This window comes from Pelodiscus sinensis, chromosome 18 (genome assembly GCF_049634645.1).
Source record: "Pelodiscus sinensis isolate JC-2024 chromosome 18, ASM4963464v1, whole genome shotgun sequence".
Lineage (NCBI taxonomy): Eukaryota > Metazoa > Chordata > Testudines > Trionychidae > Pelodiscus > Pelodiscus sinensis.
In genome coordinates, this window is record NC_134728.1 from 5,127,413 (window position 1) to 5,146,388 (window position 18,976).

Below are 18,976 nucleotides of genomic sequence, written 5' to 3' on the forward strand. Positions count from 1 at the left end.
ATGTCTTCGGGCTTCCATCTACACCTGCAGCTTGGCTGCCCTTGTCCCCGCTCCCATCCACACACGAAACTCTCTGGTTGGAGTTAAGTGGTGCTTGCCTGCCTGGGAATGGGTGTGGGGGGGGGCGGATGAGAACTCAGGGTTCCACTTTCACTTGGGCTGGTTCCCCTCCCCCACACTTTGTGGCGGGCCCCTGCTCCACGCCTCTGGGAGGGGCGGGGCCTCAGGAGGAAGGGGTGGGACCTTGTGAGGAAGGGGCGGGACTGAAGCTAGACAGCCCCCAGGATGCCCAGAATGCACTGCACAACACTCCAGGAGCTATTTAAAGGGCCCGATGCTCTGGCCACAGCCACTGCCCCAGTAGCGGCGGCGACGACCAGGCATTTGGAATAGCTGAGTCTGGGGCTGTTGCCCCTCTGCTCCCCCCCATGTGGGTGGGTCTGATTCCATGTGATAACTGTGGAAGGTTCAGAATCTTTCAGTCTGCATTGGAGTAAAACCAGAAGCCCTCACAAAACCAGCATTGTGTTGAAAGAAGCCTCCATTTTCAGTTCGGGAAGAGGAGTAAAAATGTCAGCAAGGTCTTCAGTGTCATCCCGCCATTCCTCCAGGGGTGCCCTAGAAGGCAGGCAAACTCTCCTATAATTCCCTGCCAGTCAGTGAGTCGCCCCACTTACTGCAGAGTGAATCACCGGGGCACGTGCCTCCCAAAGTCCTCATGACACACGCAGGTGAGTGCACAAGTACACACTAGTGAGTGCACAAGTACTTAAGTAGTGCTTTGCAGGGTGGCTGCTCCCACCACAATTAGATTACCCAGGATGCTGGGCACCAGGGCTAACTTCGCAGTGAAGATACTAGCAACTTAACCTTCTGGAAGATGAGGTTCTGTTACGTTGCATATGCCTAGAGCTCTGTGCAGATAAAAATGAGTATCTTCATTGCAAAAATGACACAGATTATATGATGATGATTAATGATTACACCTCTGGGGATATCTGGAAATTTGCAAGGTTCTATATGCAAAATTGTATCTGCATCCATGCCCGTATCTGCAAAAATGAGCCACAGATACCCACGGATATAAATGGATAGCCGTGGATTTGCAGGTCTCAACCTGTCTTCTTCCAGCATTGATCATTTGGAAGTCTCATGCACAAAAGATCAAGGGACCTTTTGCATATTTATTAGTGGGACTATTGTGATTGTCAATTTCCAGGTGTCCCCGGGAATTCGCTCAGCTACAGAACAAGGGGGAATAAGTGATATTTAAAATATCCCAGAGAGCTGGAGGCAATCCAGGCCCCTCTGAGGTCAATAATAGTCTTGCCATTGATTTTGAGGAGTCTTGGGGTCAGCCTTTGTATTTATGGATTGTAATTTCCCACTTGATTTTCTCCCCATTGTGAAGCGATTTCTGTCTCACCTCCACATTCACTTGGGAACTTTATGGAGAGAAGGATTTTCATGTCCAAGCAATTGACCTGCTTTTAGCAAAAATAACACAAGCACAATGGAGACACACTATTAGCAGGCCCACCAAGCCAGGATCTCATCCAGCTAGTGGAACATAGGATGAACATAATGGGGTGAGTAAGAGAACGGCTGGAAAACTGAGCATTTTCATTCTTACGGATGGCACAGTAACTCATCAGGATTGACTGACCTAACCCACACAGTGCATAGAAAGAAACTAATTCTTTAGAAAGCTCCTTAAAATGTGTCCTGTTGTTTCCCTCCCTGCTTTGCTCTGCAGTTTCCTAGCATTTTAAATCTTTCAAGCTGCCCAGTATTTTTCAGGCAACACAGTCTCAACCAAGTGAGGAAAAAAAAGAAGCTAGAATAGCGACATATACTTGCTAGTTGATTTCAGGCGACTCCAATACACACAAAGTTTCAGGTGGCAGTCAAGAGGATGAGATTTTCTGAATGATTATTCTTCACTTTTCATAGTCAGAGGCCAGGAAGAAAGAAAAATCAATGTTTTCTGTCTTCATGCATTTCAAACAGTACTCAGAAGCAAGGTCTGGCATAGCTCTCTGTGGCTTGGTCTACACTGCAGCAGAAGGTCGATTTAAAATATGCAACTCCTGCTATGTTAATTATTTAGCTGGAGTGGATGTATCTTAAGTTGCGTTTCCACGCCATCCACATTGTGGGAGATCTCTTTTTCTCCTCACGAGGAGCAGGAGTACCGGTGCCAATGGGGGCACCCTCTGAGTTTGATTTAGCGGTCCTTCACTAGACCAACTAAATCGAACCCCCGAAGATCAATGCAGCAGCATTGATCTTCTGCATAATGTAGACATGGCCTGTGTGTTTTCAAGGTTCTTTCTTCCTGGCAGACTGTGGGACATTTGGAGGTTGGGAGGTTAGTGGGTAGAAATGAGTTGCACGTGTGATTGTAAGTTTATAGCATGAGCAGAGCTTGGCCCAATAATTGTAACGAGAGGATTGCAAGGGAGCAAGCGATAGAAGATGAGCAGACCATTTACTTGATTGCCACATTGCTACAGAAAACAGAAATACATTTGGAGTATACACAAAACAGGAATGATGTACAAAACCAAATACCAGTCCTCAGCTAATGTAAACTGGCATAGCTCCATTGTCTCTAATGGAGCCATGGTAATTTAGACCATCTGGCCATTGAAGCCATTATACCTGTCTTTTCCTGTGTGTAAATGGATTCTGTTACAGCCAACTGTGACTCGGAGGATGTTATTTATGTTTCAATTTCACAACCAATTCTTAGGAAACTGGCTGGTCTTTTGAACTCCATTGATCATTCCCTGCTATCATGTAAGTTAAGTCGACGTTTCAATGACTGATGTGTGCATCGTGCCTGTAGCTTATATTGGTTTACACTTGTCTTTTTACTCCCATCCTGTCGGTCGGCAACAGAACTATTTGCTGTCTGCACTGCAGCCACTACAAGCACATTTCATGATGTGTCTATGCTGTGATAAAACCTGACAGCATCAAACCTCATAGCCTGGCTCAGCTGGTGTAGAGCAAAAAAAAAAAAAAAAAAAAAGGCAGCATAGACATTCCTACATGGGCTCTGAGACCCACTCCCCCTGCCAGGTTTCAGATCCCAAGCTCCATCCAGAACAGAAATGTTTACACTGCTCTTTGGAGCCCCGTAGCATGAACCAAGTCAGCTGAGCCAGTCTCTGATATTTGAGGCCCCAGGTTTTTATGGAAATGTAGAAGTAGTCTGATTCAGAGGCAGGTAGATTAATCCTATAATAGAATACGCCAGTGGCTAGAGTCATGGACTGTGACTTGGAAGAATGGAGTCTTTTTCTGGCTCCCCTTGACTATGATGGAACTAATCCAAAGTCCAGTGGAAACAGTGGAAAAGTTCCAAATGACATAAACTAGCTTTAGATCAGGCCCTCTGTGGTTATCCTATTTACAAGCATCGGCTGCCATTTACATGTGCAAGTAGGCAGGCGAATGGGTATTTACCCAAAATGCATTCTTCAAAAGGCCACCTGGCAACAGAAAATGTAAATCCAACCATGCTGCTTAGAAAGAATTCAGAGGAAAATATCCCCCATCTCTTCCTTTCTCCTCATAAATCGGGGGCCTCTTCCAATTCAATTCCACCGGCAGGAAATCAATTGTAAAAAGGAGTTGCTGCAGGAGGACTATGCTTTATGAGAGGCCGATGGGGGAGTTGTAAATCAGAGCTCAGTGCTCCTCATCTCAGGTGTTTAATCGTTTGCAATGACGTCCCAAGCAGCGATAAACAGGGAATTGGATCATTCCCTTCGCTACACGGCGCAGCATTTTATTAGATATTCTAAAGCCCATGTTGGAAATGTCTTCAGTTTCATTTTCCTTCTTTACGGTCATGTTCCCACTGACTTCCAGGGGCTTCAGCTCAGTTCCTGTGCTAAAAAGCTGGAAACAAAATGCTCCATGGAATGACCCAGTTTGTGGCAAACAAGTATCCTGCCAACTTCCAAAGGCAGCTCGGACAAAACAGCTCCCTCTTGATCTGCCCTCCTCCGTCATATAGTTCATCCCATGCCCTCAGTGATAGGCTGTAGCAGCATTGCCGGGCTGGCATTATGGCTCTCTAGGGTGGTGAAACAATGGTTCTTAGTGAGTCCATGTCTCCACTTACTGGAGGAGTGACACTCAGCGCGCTGATTGATGCTCTGGGATTTGATTTAGAGGGTCTTTACAAGACCTGCTAACTCGAATGCTGAGGGCACCTCGGTTGGCACAGGCATTCCTCACTGTCGTGAGGAGTATGGGAAGCCAACAGCAGAAATGCTCCCATCAACCTCCTTCTGAGGGGCCGCCACAGAAAATCAGTGCAAGGTACGGCGACTCCAGCTACGTAATTCACATAGCTGGAGTTGTGGGTCTTGCATCAATTTCTGTCTGTTTGTATAGATCTGGCTTGAGTTTGGGGAAATGTCTAGACTATCTGAGATGATACCATGTAGTTCGTTGCTGTTGCAATTTTACTTAGTGCTTATTAAAGGACATGGATTAGCAGCTGGAAGGACTGATGTCTTCTCTTTACCCAGCAAGCTGTATTGTCTCTGTACCAGGATTAGGTGAATCCCAGATCATCCACATACTGCCCCAGGCAACTACAAGCTGACACTGCTGCATATGAAGCAGATACATGTTATTTTCTTGTCACAGATTCACCGATTTCAAGATCAGCAGGGACCATTATGATCATCCAGTCCAATCTTCTGCAAAACACAGATTAAGGCAATTCACCCAGCAGGTCCTGCATCAGACCCATCAGCAGAGGGATAGACAATTTTCCAACAAACGTTTTTTTCAGACACGGGGGCAGAGAAAAGGCTGATTTTGAGGCATCTCCTGCTTCTAAAGAATTTGGGAAAACAAGTTTTGAAATGATCCAAATGACCAGCTTGAACATTTTACGTTTTTTTTAAATGTTTTTTGGTTCAAAATGATGTTCTTTTTGAAATGTTAGTTAATTTATACAAAAGAATGGTTCTAAAAGGGCATCCATAGAAATCAAGCATTTTGAAAAGATCAAACTGAAACAATTTTAGGTTAGGTTGGACATTAGGAAAAACTTTCTAACAGTCAGGGTGGTTAAACGCTGGAATAAATTGCCTAGGGAGGTTGTGGAATCTCTATCATTGGAGATATTTAAGAACAGATTGGATAGACATCTGTCAAGGTTGATCTGACAGTTCTTGATTCTACTGTGAGGGCAGGGGATTGGACTCAATGACCTCTCAAGGTCCAGTTCTAGTGTTCTATGATTCTATGAATTTTGAAGGACCCAAAATGCTGGGGGGGGGGGGGGGGCGGATTGGCTTTGGCTTTTCAGTTGTGAAGATTGTTGAAATATTGACTTTTTATCATGTTCAGGATGAGAACATTTTTCAGAATCATAGATCTCAGCCATTTCCTGCTCATCTCTACCCATCATTTCTTGCACAATTATTATTAGGCATCTTCTCCTTCTCTAATCTTTTATTCACAGCTGATGGGTTTCATTGTCATGTTGCCTTTCAAATGTTTTGGCTAGAAAGAGGGTGGTTTTTTTTTGACTGAACAGCAATTTTCATACAAAATAAAGTTACTTCTTTAAAAAAAAATCCATCATGTTGGTGTTGAAAACCCTAAAACTCCACCATATAAAATAAACTTTCAGCAACCAAAAACATGTTTTCCAAATTAAACCACCCAAAAATCGTGAAGAAAAATGTTGCTGGTAAAAAGAATATTGTTGTCTAAACTTTTCGTGTGTGTGTGTGTGTGTGTGTGTGAGAGAGAGAGTGCTGTACTGGCATTTTGGCTTTCTAGTGAAACAATTGTTTCTGAACCAGCCCTAGAAATGAATCCCTAAAACTTTGCCTGGACTTATTCTTAGTTGTTATAGCAGATTGGAACATGCAGTGGAGCTGGTTTTGCAGCAGCCATATGTCTGTTGGGGAAACAGCCTGCAAGAATAGGGGATGATCTAGCATCCCCATTATCTGCTAATATTAAGGGACCCACACAGCCCAACTATACTAATCTTCATCCGATCATCTCTCTTATCTTTGCTTCCCAAGATGCCTCATGTATGGAGACTAAAGCGTAACAAACCAGGAGGCTGTCAAAGTCACCTAAGAAACAGTCCACCTTTTGCTTTTCTCCTGTAAAACAGGCCCATCTTTAAACCACAAGAACGGAGAACAAGCAGTTCTTAGCTGTTCTGCTTTTACAAGATGCCCAGTTGAAATTCCACATTTAAAGGCATCTTCTTCTAACTCTTTCTGCACAATAAGGAATTTTGCTCCAATCCTTTGAAAGGGCAAGAGAGAGAGAAAAGAAATTCACATTCTCCAAAACAAGTTTTGCCAAACTCTTCAAAATACTAAGGAGAAATCAAGACAATAAAAACAATGATCATATTAATAAAAATAGAGATAAGGTTAAAAATGATGGTAGTTTTGGTAGCATTCTTCTTTGGAAATGTTTCTCTTTCAAACTGATTGTAAAAGGGTGACAGCTATTCATTCATTCCTCATCCCCACTCAAGCAATAATTTGTAGAGTTCCTATGTCCTTCTTGGTGTATATCTTTGCTATTGATCTGAATCTAGTAGGGAATCCAAAGGATCCAGGTCCTTCTCCTCACCTTGTTTCATCCAAACTTATGGATTGGCAGCTGGGATTGGAACACTTGGCTTGACTCTTGGGCTATGTCTGCACTGGTGGGTTATTGTGCAAGAACGGCCGTTCTTCCGCAGAGCATCCACACTGCCCACCCGCTCTTGCACAAGAAGCTTTACAGTACGGCGTGGTAAGAAAGGACTTCATGCGCAAGAGCTATGCTCTTTTCTAACAGGTGTAAGCTCTCTTGTGCAAGAGGGCAGTGTGGATGCAGGGCGGGGGTTTCTTACGCAAGAAAGCCCTATGGCTAAAATGGCCATCAGAGCTTTCTTGCACAAGAGAGCATCCACACTACCATGGATTCTCTTGTGCAAAAGCACATCTCCCACATGACAGTGTGGACATGTTCTTGTGCAAGACTTCTTGAACAATAACCCTTGTGCAAGATGTTCTTGCGCAAGAAGCTGCCAGTGTAGACATAGCCTTGGAGTTTTGGGATATCTCTAGATTTTGTGAAAGTTGCTTCTTGTTCCAGGCTCTGCCAGATATACTTATCCCTAGATATAACCATAATTTCTGAAGGCAAGTTGACCTACAACATATTTCCCTAATACAAGTTGAACCTCTCTAGTCCGGCACTTTTAGGACTTGACTGGTGCTGAGCCAGAGAATTTGCCGAACCATGGGATATTAATATTGTCTAGCAGCATTACCATCACGTCCACTGCTTACTGGGCTCTTAGGCTGTATCTGCACAGCACCGTAAGGTGAAATAAGATACACAATTTGAGTGACACAAATTGCATATCTTATTTTGATGCTACTTCAAAATAGCTTGTTTTGTCATTTGGCACTGGCAACACAGCACCAAATTTCAAAATAAAGTGCCATTCCAAAATGTCCCTTACTCCTCGTAGAATGAGGGTTACAGGGACATTGGAATAGCGAGTCTGAAATAACGAGTTTGCTGGGAAGACTCGGGATACTCCAGTATCCCGAAATAGCATTTCAGTATAGACATAGCCTTAGAAAACATTTAGGGCTAAATGAGGGTATGTCTACACTACCCCGCTAGTTCGAACTAGCGGGGTAATGTAGGCATACCGAACTTGCAAATGAAGCCCGGGATTTGAATTTCCCGGGCTTCATTTTCATAAGCGGGGAGCCGCCATTTTTAAAACCCCGCTGGTTTGAACCCCGTGCAGCGCGGCTACACGGGGCACGAACTAGGTAGTTCGAACTAGGATTCCTATTCCGAACTACCCGTACACCTCGTGAAATGAGGAGTAACGGTAGTTCGAACTAGGAGGGTAGTGTAGACATACCCTTAGAGCTAAATAACAGCACAGAACGCTGAGAACCAGGAGTGGTGGCTTTTAGCAAACTTTATGGGACTATGGGAAACTTGGCAACACCCATGATCAGTGGATATCTGTCTAAATAAACTTATGCTGGACCATGTATAGTGCCTGACCAGAGAATTTCAACCTGTATATATAAAACAGTGCTGGACAAAGATTAAACAACCTTGTTGGAAGAAAGTTCTTGCTCTATTGCTGGCAATTAAAATCAAGTACCATGCAGCAGCCCAGGTCTTGAGATTTCTGAAAGCTGAAATGAACTTGAACCTCAAATATCTTTGACCTGAGTTCTAATTCTTAGAGTATCTGATTGTTGACTGGGTTCTCAGCTTAGCAAATTATTCCATCCCTACTTGGGGGGCTTGCTGCGGCTGATTTTCTTTAGTTTATTAGACAGTTTATCATATGCCAGGTAGTCCCAGATCCACAAAAGTATTTAGATGCCTAATTCCCATTGGAATGAGAGGGAGCTAGACACCTAAACACCTCTGAAGCAGTGGGTTGTAGCAAATTAGGAACAAATCCCTCTTCCCTCTGTTATAACCATATGACTTCTCCAGTACTAAGTCGGAGTCATGCCAGCTGTTGACCTTCTCCATCATTAATGTGCTTCACATGCACAGAGAGCGGGAGTTAAATTAGAAAGCTTTCAGTGAACAGTATTATGAATATACATACGCTACCCCAATGGAGAGATTAATTTAGATGCTCTTGAGAGGAAGAAAATAAATGCAGATTCACACCTAATGGATTGGAGACAGCTGACTTACTATCAGGCTTCTTAGAAATCCAGCTGTCCAAACCACAATGAGCAAATCCTGCCTTTTGTTCCCGGCAGTGCCCGGAAGAAGATACAAGTGGGCTTTCAATTAGGTGCTATGTAACTGAAAAGGGAGAGTGGAGGTATATGCCTATATACATCAGGGGGATCGGCAGGCACGGAATCTCTCTGTCAGTATGTGAGAGATGGCAGGACAGCACTCGAATACCATAAACTCTTGCCTCCAGATTTGTTTGTGCTAACAGATCTCGGAGAGTTGATCAATAGACGGGGACATGTTCCCATGCTGGGAGACATTTGTCACTTCTGCGCTACTCTGGAGTACCAGTAATGAACATAAGTACCATGTAAGGAAGCTATTGATTTTGTTTTATAACAGCACTGCTTTCAAATCCCATTGTGCTAGGAGCTGTATATATATAGTGAGAGACAGACCCTCCCCCTTGGAGTGTGCTGTCCACTCACAAAGACAGACAAAATCTGTGGGATTGAAAAGATCCACTATATATTTCCGAGAGTTTTCTGTTTGTCTGTCTTTTTGGTCAAGAACTCTTCCTAAATGGTAAGAACTAGGACCACCAAATTTGGCAAACAGCTTCCTCTTATCACAACTTAAAACAAGGTCAGGGGTCGGCTGGGCAAGGGAAATGGGTTGTGCCTGGAATAGGAGTGCTTTTCATAAAACCAAATAGAAAAGAGACCGAATTTCCAAATCAAGCACAGTCCTCAAAACTGACATAACAGAGCGAACATTGAAAGAGGTGGAACCAAGATGAGCCAGAAAAACAGGATGAAGCTGGAATAGGATTGCATCTCAATAAACCTTACAGAAGAGAGACTAAACAGAGAATTTTGGAGTTGTGCTCTGTTTTGGTACAGCTAAATCACTGCAGACGGTTTGAAAGCTAGAAGAAAATGCTGTTGGGAGCCAAATTGACTCTAGCCCTATTTTGTTAAAACATAGCAAATGATAAGAGTTCATAGGGATGAAGAAAAAAATATACTTGATAGAATTCCCATTTAAGACATTTATTGAAAAAATTCAATGGAAAAAATTTAACAATCCCTTTTTTAATAGAGCCGAAATAAAAAATAAACTTAATATAAATAACACTGTATTTTTGGAAAATGCTATTATTTAATTGCAGAATGTACATTTTCCTTTTATTTAAAAAAACCTCCAACCACCCTTAATTCAGTTAGGGTATGTCTACACTAGAGCGTTATTTCAAAATATCTTATTTTGAAATAAGCGTCTACACAGCGCTTATTTCGAAACAGCAGTTCTGAAATTGGCACTATTCCTCATGGAATGAGGTTTACCAATTTCGAAATAAGCCCTCCGCAGTTGGCTTGTGTAGATGCTAGGAAAGTTATTTCGAAATAACTTTGCTGTGTAGACATATCGTTAAGGACCCAAGCAATGCCAGGAAAATCTGCTACATAGACATATCAGGAAAGAATATAGGAGCTTGCATAAGGGAACAGAAATGTGAAGGGGGCATGTCTTGAAAGGGTGTTTGGCATTGAATAGGTGGAGTGATGCATATATGGCATTTCAACCCTCTTGGTGCCTATGTATAGACTTTGAAGTCCCAAATACCTGTGGGTTACACAAACTCTCCTTTGCTGCTACAGAAAAAGAGCTGAAGGAGTCAATAGACATTAGCACGTTGTTTGGTGGATGATTTAATTCCTGAAGATAAAACAAGGATGAATGTATGCAAATACAGGTTGAACCTCTCTAGTCCGGAACCCTCCGACCAGTGCCGAACCAGAGAATTTGGCCAACCACGGGAGGTAAATATCTAGCAGCATTACCAATACTTCCACTGCGTACTGGTCTCTGAGAGGCATTTCAGGGTCAATTAGAGCTAAATAACAGCACAGAACACTGAGAGCCAGGACTGGTGGCTGTAAACAAACTTTATGGGACTGCAGGAAACTTGGTGACACACATGATAAGTGGACATCCAGCTAATTAAAATCCTGCTGGACCACAGATGTTGCCAGGTCAGAGAGTGCCAGACTAGAGAGGATTAACTTGTATATACAAGCAGCTAGGGAGAAAAATCTATTTCTAGGTATGCAAGTTGGTTATAAAAGAAATCATTTGGTGGGGATGAGGAAACGAGAGCTAAAAGTATCAGCGAGAGCATCAGCTACAGTAAACTGATGTCACTTTATTGACCTCAATGGCATGCTGCAAATGTACCGCAGTGGAGAATCTGGCCTGGTGTTTAGTGGAATTATAGACCATAAACATGACGTTCTTTGCATACTTACCCACTCGTCTGATTACCTTCCTTTGCTCCAGACCACGTGGATGGTTTTCTAATGTGGCATCCTGCTTCCTCTTTTCACGGACGAGATCATTAATTCTCACTGCTTTGAGGAACACTTGTTCGTCATCCTTGGCTTAGCTCTAGGCAACGCTCCAGATGTGACAGTCAGCTCAGCTACTCAGCCTCTGCTTTTGGCTTTTTTGAACTCTCCATCAGTTTGCCAACATGCCCCATGGCCAGGCTTAACACTTGCTGATTTATCAAGCAGCTGACTGCAGTTCATAAACCAAGCACCCCTCCTTCCCCCCGTCATGCTAGCTAGGCTCCTGTTGTGTCTTCCCTCATCTGATCGGCTTTAAATATGACCGTGTCAGGGATAAGTGTAAATGAACACAGTTGGCTCATTTGCACCCTGGCTCCATTTGGAGAAGATTGATTAGTCAGTCACTTCCTAGCTGTTCCTCTTTATGCTCTGAAACAAGGCAAAATGTGAAAGTAAATTGGTGATTCAACCTTTCTATAGGGTAAGAAAATGGACTTTTCTTTATATTTCCCGAATGATTTACCATGAAAATGTAGGGAAACCAGTCCCAAGCGTGTTCCTCAGTAAGAGCAGTGATTGAAACACGAAGTCTAGGGAGAATCAATGACACATTTGTGGAGACATCCCAAGAGGTGGAAATAGATTGCTTGTGATAGTTCCTCCTATTTGCACTTGTAAATTAGCTTTTGCACGTGCAAAACAGGTAGCTGTGTGGCTAAGACTCTGTCTGCATTTACCTGATTTGTACATCCTGTTGAAGGATTTTGTAGGTGCAAGGATGTATGCCTTTTGCAGATGCATCCATTTTACCCATGTCGGGGACTCGAACCCGGACGGCCTCTGTTCGTTGTCTGACCGCAAAGAGACAGGCAACACCAGCAAGATCCAATCACGAGCTCTTTATTGAATAGTGCGCACTTACAATAGAGAGCGGCCTGTCTCCAAAGTGAACCAGCCACGATTTCATTAACAGGTAGGCTTATATAGACAGTTCCGTCGCGTCATAGACTATTTGCCCAAGCAACCCACCCTCCTTTATCGGTTAGAAACTTTTAGTATCCATGGACACCTGGCCAACTATACATCATGGCCTTAAGCAATTCATAATGCATCAGCAATTTCTTATCAGCCCAAAAGACAGGTACTGGGCAATAAGGAGACAGTTTGTTACGGCCAAAGGAGAACATAAACAGGGAGTTTGGAACAAACGGGGAGAGCAGAAACAGGGAGTCTCCTTATCAGTTCTCAAAACAAACTGTTCCTCATCACAGCAGGTACAAAAATGCAGCTTCTTGCTTATCTCATTTTGCCAACTTGAGCAAGCGTGTAGGGTGCGTCCTTGCTTGAACCTATCTCCAGTTCTGCCCAGGGACTACCCAGAAACCTTTGTTACATTTGCTTTAGCATAACTGCCCTAGGCCTATTTTTCTAGGGCCTAACACCCACAATGGACATCTAGTCCTTCCTTAATGGAAAAGAACAAGTGAAAAGAAACAAGAGCAGGAAGAAAAGTGGAATAAACAACTAATGCTAGATCCATGGTTAATTACCACTGAGAGAAGGGCTTCAATTAACCTCTGCTAAAATAATGCCAGCAAGTGCAGGTGGGCATCCACATAAGAACAGCCAGACTGGGTCAGACCATAGGTCCTTCTAGCCCAGTATCCTGTCTGCTGACAGTGGGCAATGCCACATGCCCCAAAAGGAGTGAACAGAACAAGTTCACATAATCCCTCTCCTGTCTTCAATTTCCAGACAAACAGAGGCTAGGGACACCATTCCTACCCATCCTGGTTAATAGCCATTGATGGACCTAACCTCCATGGATCCATCAAACTCTTTTTTGAACCTGTTAAAGTCCTAGTCTTCACTACGTCCTCTGGCAAGGAGTTCCACAAGTTGATTGTGCGCCACTTGAAAAAAAACCTTCCTTTTGTTGGTTTATCTAATTTGTTGCAAAATTTGGCATTGAACTTCTTGTTGGAGTAATTTTAGTGGCAGTATCTCCAAGGTCGTGCTCCATTACCAGTCAGTCAGATAGATGTGAGGATGTGCAAGACATAAGCTATGGAGACCTAACAATAGGAGACACGTTTGCCTGATAGTCAAGACCACAGATGGGAGCTGGGGACTTTAGGGCTGAGTCTTAGGGTGGGAGGGGGAGGGAGGGCATTTTGATTCTCTGGCACCGTGTACAGCTCGCTGAAGTTGCTTGCATTGCTCCCGTTTCTAAGTTCTGTTAAACAACACTGTAAATAGGCAGTAAAGTAAGTGTTTGCTTAGCCATGGTTTGGCACCTGTTGAAATCACAGAAATCAGCTGTTTCAACCTTCCCTCGATCATTCCCTGCACTTTGAACACAAGTGCAAGGAGGAATGTGATTGAGTGAGGAAGTAGACTTCCTCATTAATTGATGCTCAGTCAGTTTTGCTTAGCATGTCTCTGAGACCGTATAAAGCCAGCTGTGTTACCACTAACAAAATGCAAGCCCTTTCCACTCTACCCAGACAAGGCAAAAAGGACTAATTTTTAAACACACTTACAAGAGGGGAAGCGGAAAATGTTCCACCGGGTTTTTTTCGATTACTGCAACTGCTCTGGATCACATACTTAGGATTCCGCCTGTAATCATACATGTAATTTTGAACATGCCTTGAATGCACAGACATTTTGCACGTGCAGTTCAGGGCACACTGCACATCTTTCTACACATCCGTCTTTTCATTTTGAAAAGGCAGATTTTCAAGTTTCAGCCCATTTCCCTGGTGCATACAGATATGCAGATCCGGATGTGGATATCTGTGGACTATGTTTGCAGATGAATGCAGATCTAAATTTTATCTCTAGAGCCCTGTTGATCTACCAATATCCACCTTAGCTGAGCAGATATCTGCAGATCATATTTGCGCATTATGGATCAGATGCCTAGAGCCCTGCAAATCCATGGATATCCGCAGCTCATTTTTGCAGCTGTGGATGCAAATGTCGTTACACATTTTGTTCCCTGCAAATTTGCAGATATCTGTTCCACATCCCCAGGTATCCGCATTTGCAAATCTCAATGTAGATATCTGCAGCTCGTTGTTGTGTGGACAGATGCAGAGGCAGACACAAATTTTGTAGCTGCTCAGGGCTCTACCAAATTTGTAACAAGACGATGCCTTGACTTCAAATTCATCCTCACACGTCTTTGGGGGCACTGTTCTCTTCAACAATGCACCTGTCTAAATGGAGTTCTAATTGTGATTTCTCAGAAGCTTAAGCCAGGAGCAAACCTATAGAGTTCAGTGGAGTTTTGAAACCAGGGTGCTGGATATCAGAATATAGCCACAGGTGCCACATGTATTTCAGCACCACAGACAGAGACTAATAACAGCAAATACCAGCCTGCTGTTTGTGAAGCCTCAACGGAGTCTCCAGTTGTCAACATAGGTTGAACCTCTCTAACCTTGCACTCTTTAATGTGGCAATATCTGAAGTCAAGCATGATTTTAGCTAGCCAGAGGTCCGCTTCTCACGGGCACAAGTTTCCCGATATGCAGGGCTCTACAGATTGGAACTAATGGTGCATTTTAAAAAATGTCCTAATTTACATGAGACTCACTTGGAGAAAACTAATTTTTCTGTTGAATCAAAGTGTTGGGTAAAGTTTTAGACATTCAGAAATGGATCCACAAATGATGCAGCCCAGGAAATAAACATTAAATCCCTGTGAAATCCAGGCTGGGAAGCTTTTTAGTGCAGGCAGTGGTGTCACTTTTAATTGATGGCACCTGTGACGTACACTTTTTCTTGGATAGATTTTTGAACAACCTTTTTATTAATCAATATTCCTGAACGAGATCATTTGTAGATCAGAGGTTCTGAGTCAATTGTCATTTATTCTGTCTCTCTGTGCCAGTCTCTCTAATTCTTTGTTTTTAAGCTGTCTCTCTTAGATATGTTAACAGGATAAAAGGAGCAATAGCTATTGAGCTGTTTCCTTGGGGATGTATGACGCTCCGCAAGAAACCTTGAATTCTGATAACTCTTGAGCTCTTCCATGAAATTCTTCCAGGATCATTGATTGCTCTTCCTAAAGATTGTTTGACAGTCGGAGCAACCTACTTCTGGTCTGCAAAATATCTGCGTGGACAAAGCCATCTATCAGGGCATTGACCCAACTGGTAGGTCCTAGCAATGAGACCATAGAAAGGAGCTGAAAGGGGCTCAAAGAGTCTCTATTATTATTTGTAGGTCAAAAGCACCCAGGAGTCCCAGTCAGGGAGCAGAATCACAATTGCCGGGTGTACAAACACATCACAAAAATATACAACAGGGCTGATAGATTCCTTCATTTTGAGTCCCAATTCAGAGACAACCACGTCAATCAAGAATGGAAATAAGGGGGAGACATTTGTGTAGCAACAGGTACCATTTTATTGTCGTAGGCTTATAGTATGCTATTTGTGTCCTGTAATTAGAGATCACTAGAAACTTGTGTTGCTCTCCTTACAATCTGCCCCAGCTGGCAAGCAGAAGAGCTAATTTTCAGTTATTGATAGACACTGACCGTGATGGCTCAGTACACCCGGCAACACAAACAGCAATCATTACTGGGTAGAAATAAGAACCCAAATCTGCAAAAGCATTCAAATTTCCCACTGAGTTACTACCATCCAGGAAATATGGTGCATCACATACAAAAAAAGGAGGGAGGTTTTCTCAGTCCTACAGTGGCTCTGCAGCATTTTATATTCTAAAGAAGAAAACTTTTTTTGGTCTCACACTGGCAGGTAAATACAAAAGTACATTGAAAAGCTCTAAGGATGGCTACCCAATAGAGAAACTCAGCTTTTCAAGAATGTCAAGCAATAGGAAAACCTCAAGAGTGGAATTTTTCCTTCCTTCTTGCTGGATTCTTTTTTCCAATTTTTTTTCCTAAATTTTCAGATTCATAACTTTTAAGGCCAAACAAGATTATTAGGATCCTCTAGTCTGACTCCGTCATAACACTAGGTCAAAAAACTCACCCAGTAATATCAAACCTGAAAAAGCAGAGGGAGTCTACTAAATTGTGTCTGAATAGTCAGATTTCAAAAAGGGCTCAGTTCCCAGGTCCAAACCTAAATATACTAGAGGTTGGACCTCCCTGGTCTGGAACCCTCGGGACCTGACTGGTCCTGGATGAGGGATTTTGCTGGACCAGGGAGATCATTTCTGGCCTCTCTGCTGCAGCCCCCACACACTGGCTTCCGGACCCACCCCCAACCTAGCTGAGGCATCCAGACCACCCCCACTCAGCTCAGTTAAGCCACATGCCAGCTCCTAGACCTCCCCCTCACCCCAGATGAGCTGTGCACTGGGCTTCCCAGCTCCTCCCCCCTAGCCCAGATGAGCTGTGCAAGGCCCGCTCCCATTGCACCGGACTCCAGGCCTCCCCACCCCTCACAGTGTACTGGGACTATCTGATCCTGGAACATCCGTGGTCCTGCCAGACCACAGATGTTGCCGGACCAGAGAGTTCCGGTTTATAGAGGTGCAATTGGGAGCTCGACACGGAGCAGCTTCCATTGAGAACAGCAGAGACTCCTCACCTGGAGAACACGCGTCCTGAGTTGTATTGAAAATAGGTCTCCCAAATATTGAATCCACTTGGTCAGACTCTGATCCAAGTTGCATCGCTGTAAACCCATTGATTTCAGTGGGTGGGCTGGGTCTAACAGAGAGCTCAGCTTAGTTGACTGGAGTTGCAGGAATGTGACCGAGAGCCCATAGCTGTCCACCATGCAGGATTTGCTGATACAGAGTCCCCAGCAGAAGTAACCCAGTGGAGACGAAGATATCCCCAGCTGCCATGATGAGACGGTTACAGAATTCTTCTTTGTCATTCGTTTCCTCTGTGCCACCTTCTCACAATACCCTGTGTTTGGAAAGAGTAAATAGAATCTTGTATCTCTGGGGATGGATGGCAAAAATGCTACATTTGTACCATCTGCAAGCCGAGGCACGGGTAGGCCATACCCATAATCCAGGGCATCAGCAGGACTCAAGTAAGATGGTCTCTTTTACAGCATTATACAACTGGACAAATGCATTATAGGGATATTTATCTTTCTCTGAAGCCTGAATATATTGGACACTGACAAGGCAGGCTGATAGATAGGTTAGATAGACATCTGTCAGGGATGGTGTAGACGGAGCTTGGTCCTGCCTTGAGGGCGGGGGGCTGGACTCGATGACCTCTTGAGGTCCCTTCCAGTCCTATTATTCTATGATTCTATGATTCTATGAATACTGGACTTGATAGACCAGTAGTCTGCTCCAAGTCCTGTTTTCATGTATTGTGGGGAAGTTTCAGAAATCTTGGGTGTTGTGAGCAAGACATGAAACGTCATTCTTCCATTCTACTCTGCGCTGATTAGGCCTCAGTTGGAGTATTTGTCCAGATCTGGGCACTGCATTTCAAGACAGATGTGGAGAAACTGGAGAAGGTTCAGAGAAGAGCAACAAAAATGATTAAAGATCTAGAAAAATATAACCTCTGAGGGAAGACTGAGAGAACTGGGGTTGTTTAGCTTGGAAAAGAGAAGACTGAAAGGGGACTTGATAGCAGTTTTCAAGTACCTAAAAGGGCATTACAAAGAGGAAGGAGAAAAATTGTTTTCCTTGGCCTCTGATCATAGGACAAGAGGCAATGGGCTTAAACTGCAGCAAGGGAGGTTTAGTTTGGACATTAGGAAAAACTTCCTAACTATCAGGGTAGTTAAACACTGGAATAAATTGCCTAGGGAGGTTGTGGAATCTCCATCATTGCAAGACCCCTTGCATTTAACATGAGGGGGGTCAAATACACCCCTTGTAGAACTTTGCTGAGTCAATGCTGTAGCTGTGGGGATAAATTTGGGGCTTCCACTCCTATTAAACTTGTTGGGCCAAATCCTTAGCTGGTGTAAAACTGCATAGCTCCACTGGGTTGCCCCACATTGGTCTGGCAGTGACCTTGGGGTATTTTGCCACCTTCTGCAGTTTGGGGCATGAATCGACTACCTGGATCAGCTGGGTGAATCTCACTTAATCAGTCCTTTGTCCTCCTTTTCTCTGCCTGTGGCACATATCTCACCTCCTGCAGGTTGCAGTGGTTTAGTTGTTAGGGCTAGCGTGCCGGTAGCGGGCAAAGCTGGTGGCCTGTGATATACAGAAGGTCAGACTAGGGCCAGGTCTACACTACTGGAGAAAGGCGACCTATGGTATGCAGCTCCAGCCACGAGAATAAGGTTGCTGAAGTCGACATTTCTTAAGTCGAATTTCTGCAGCATTCCCTTGGTGGGAAATCGACGAGAGACACTCTCACACCAACTTCCCTTACTCCTTGCGACCCGGTGCAGCCCCAGGGTTGACAGAAGTGCCATCAACAGTCAATTTAGCAGGTTCTTATTAGACCCGCTAAAAGGAATCCTGGAAGATTAGTCTCCGGAGCGTCAATCCCGGGTAAGTACAGACCTGGCCTAGATGAGCTGGCCATCTCTTTCAGCTTTAGATTAATTCTGGACCTTTTTCTCTTTCCTCCCCTTAATTCTTTCTCTAAGGGTATGTCTAGACTACATTGCTTTTTCAAAAAAACTTCACCTATGTCCACACTGCAATTGCGTTCTTTCGAAATTAAATCAAAAGAACATAGGGGTTTTTTTATATTGCTAAACCTCAAATTACGAGGAAGAATGCCTTTTTCAAAAGAGCTCTTTCGAAAAAAGACACATGTGGATGCAAAATAGGGACATTTTTTGAAAGAAGAGGCAATCGAAAAAAGTGCAGGTGCCCTGATGGCCATTCTGTGACTAGCAATCAGGGCTTTCTTTCGAGAGAGCATCCATGCAGTCTGGATGCTCTCTTTCGAAAAAGCAGATCGCTTT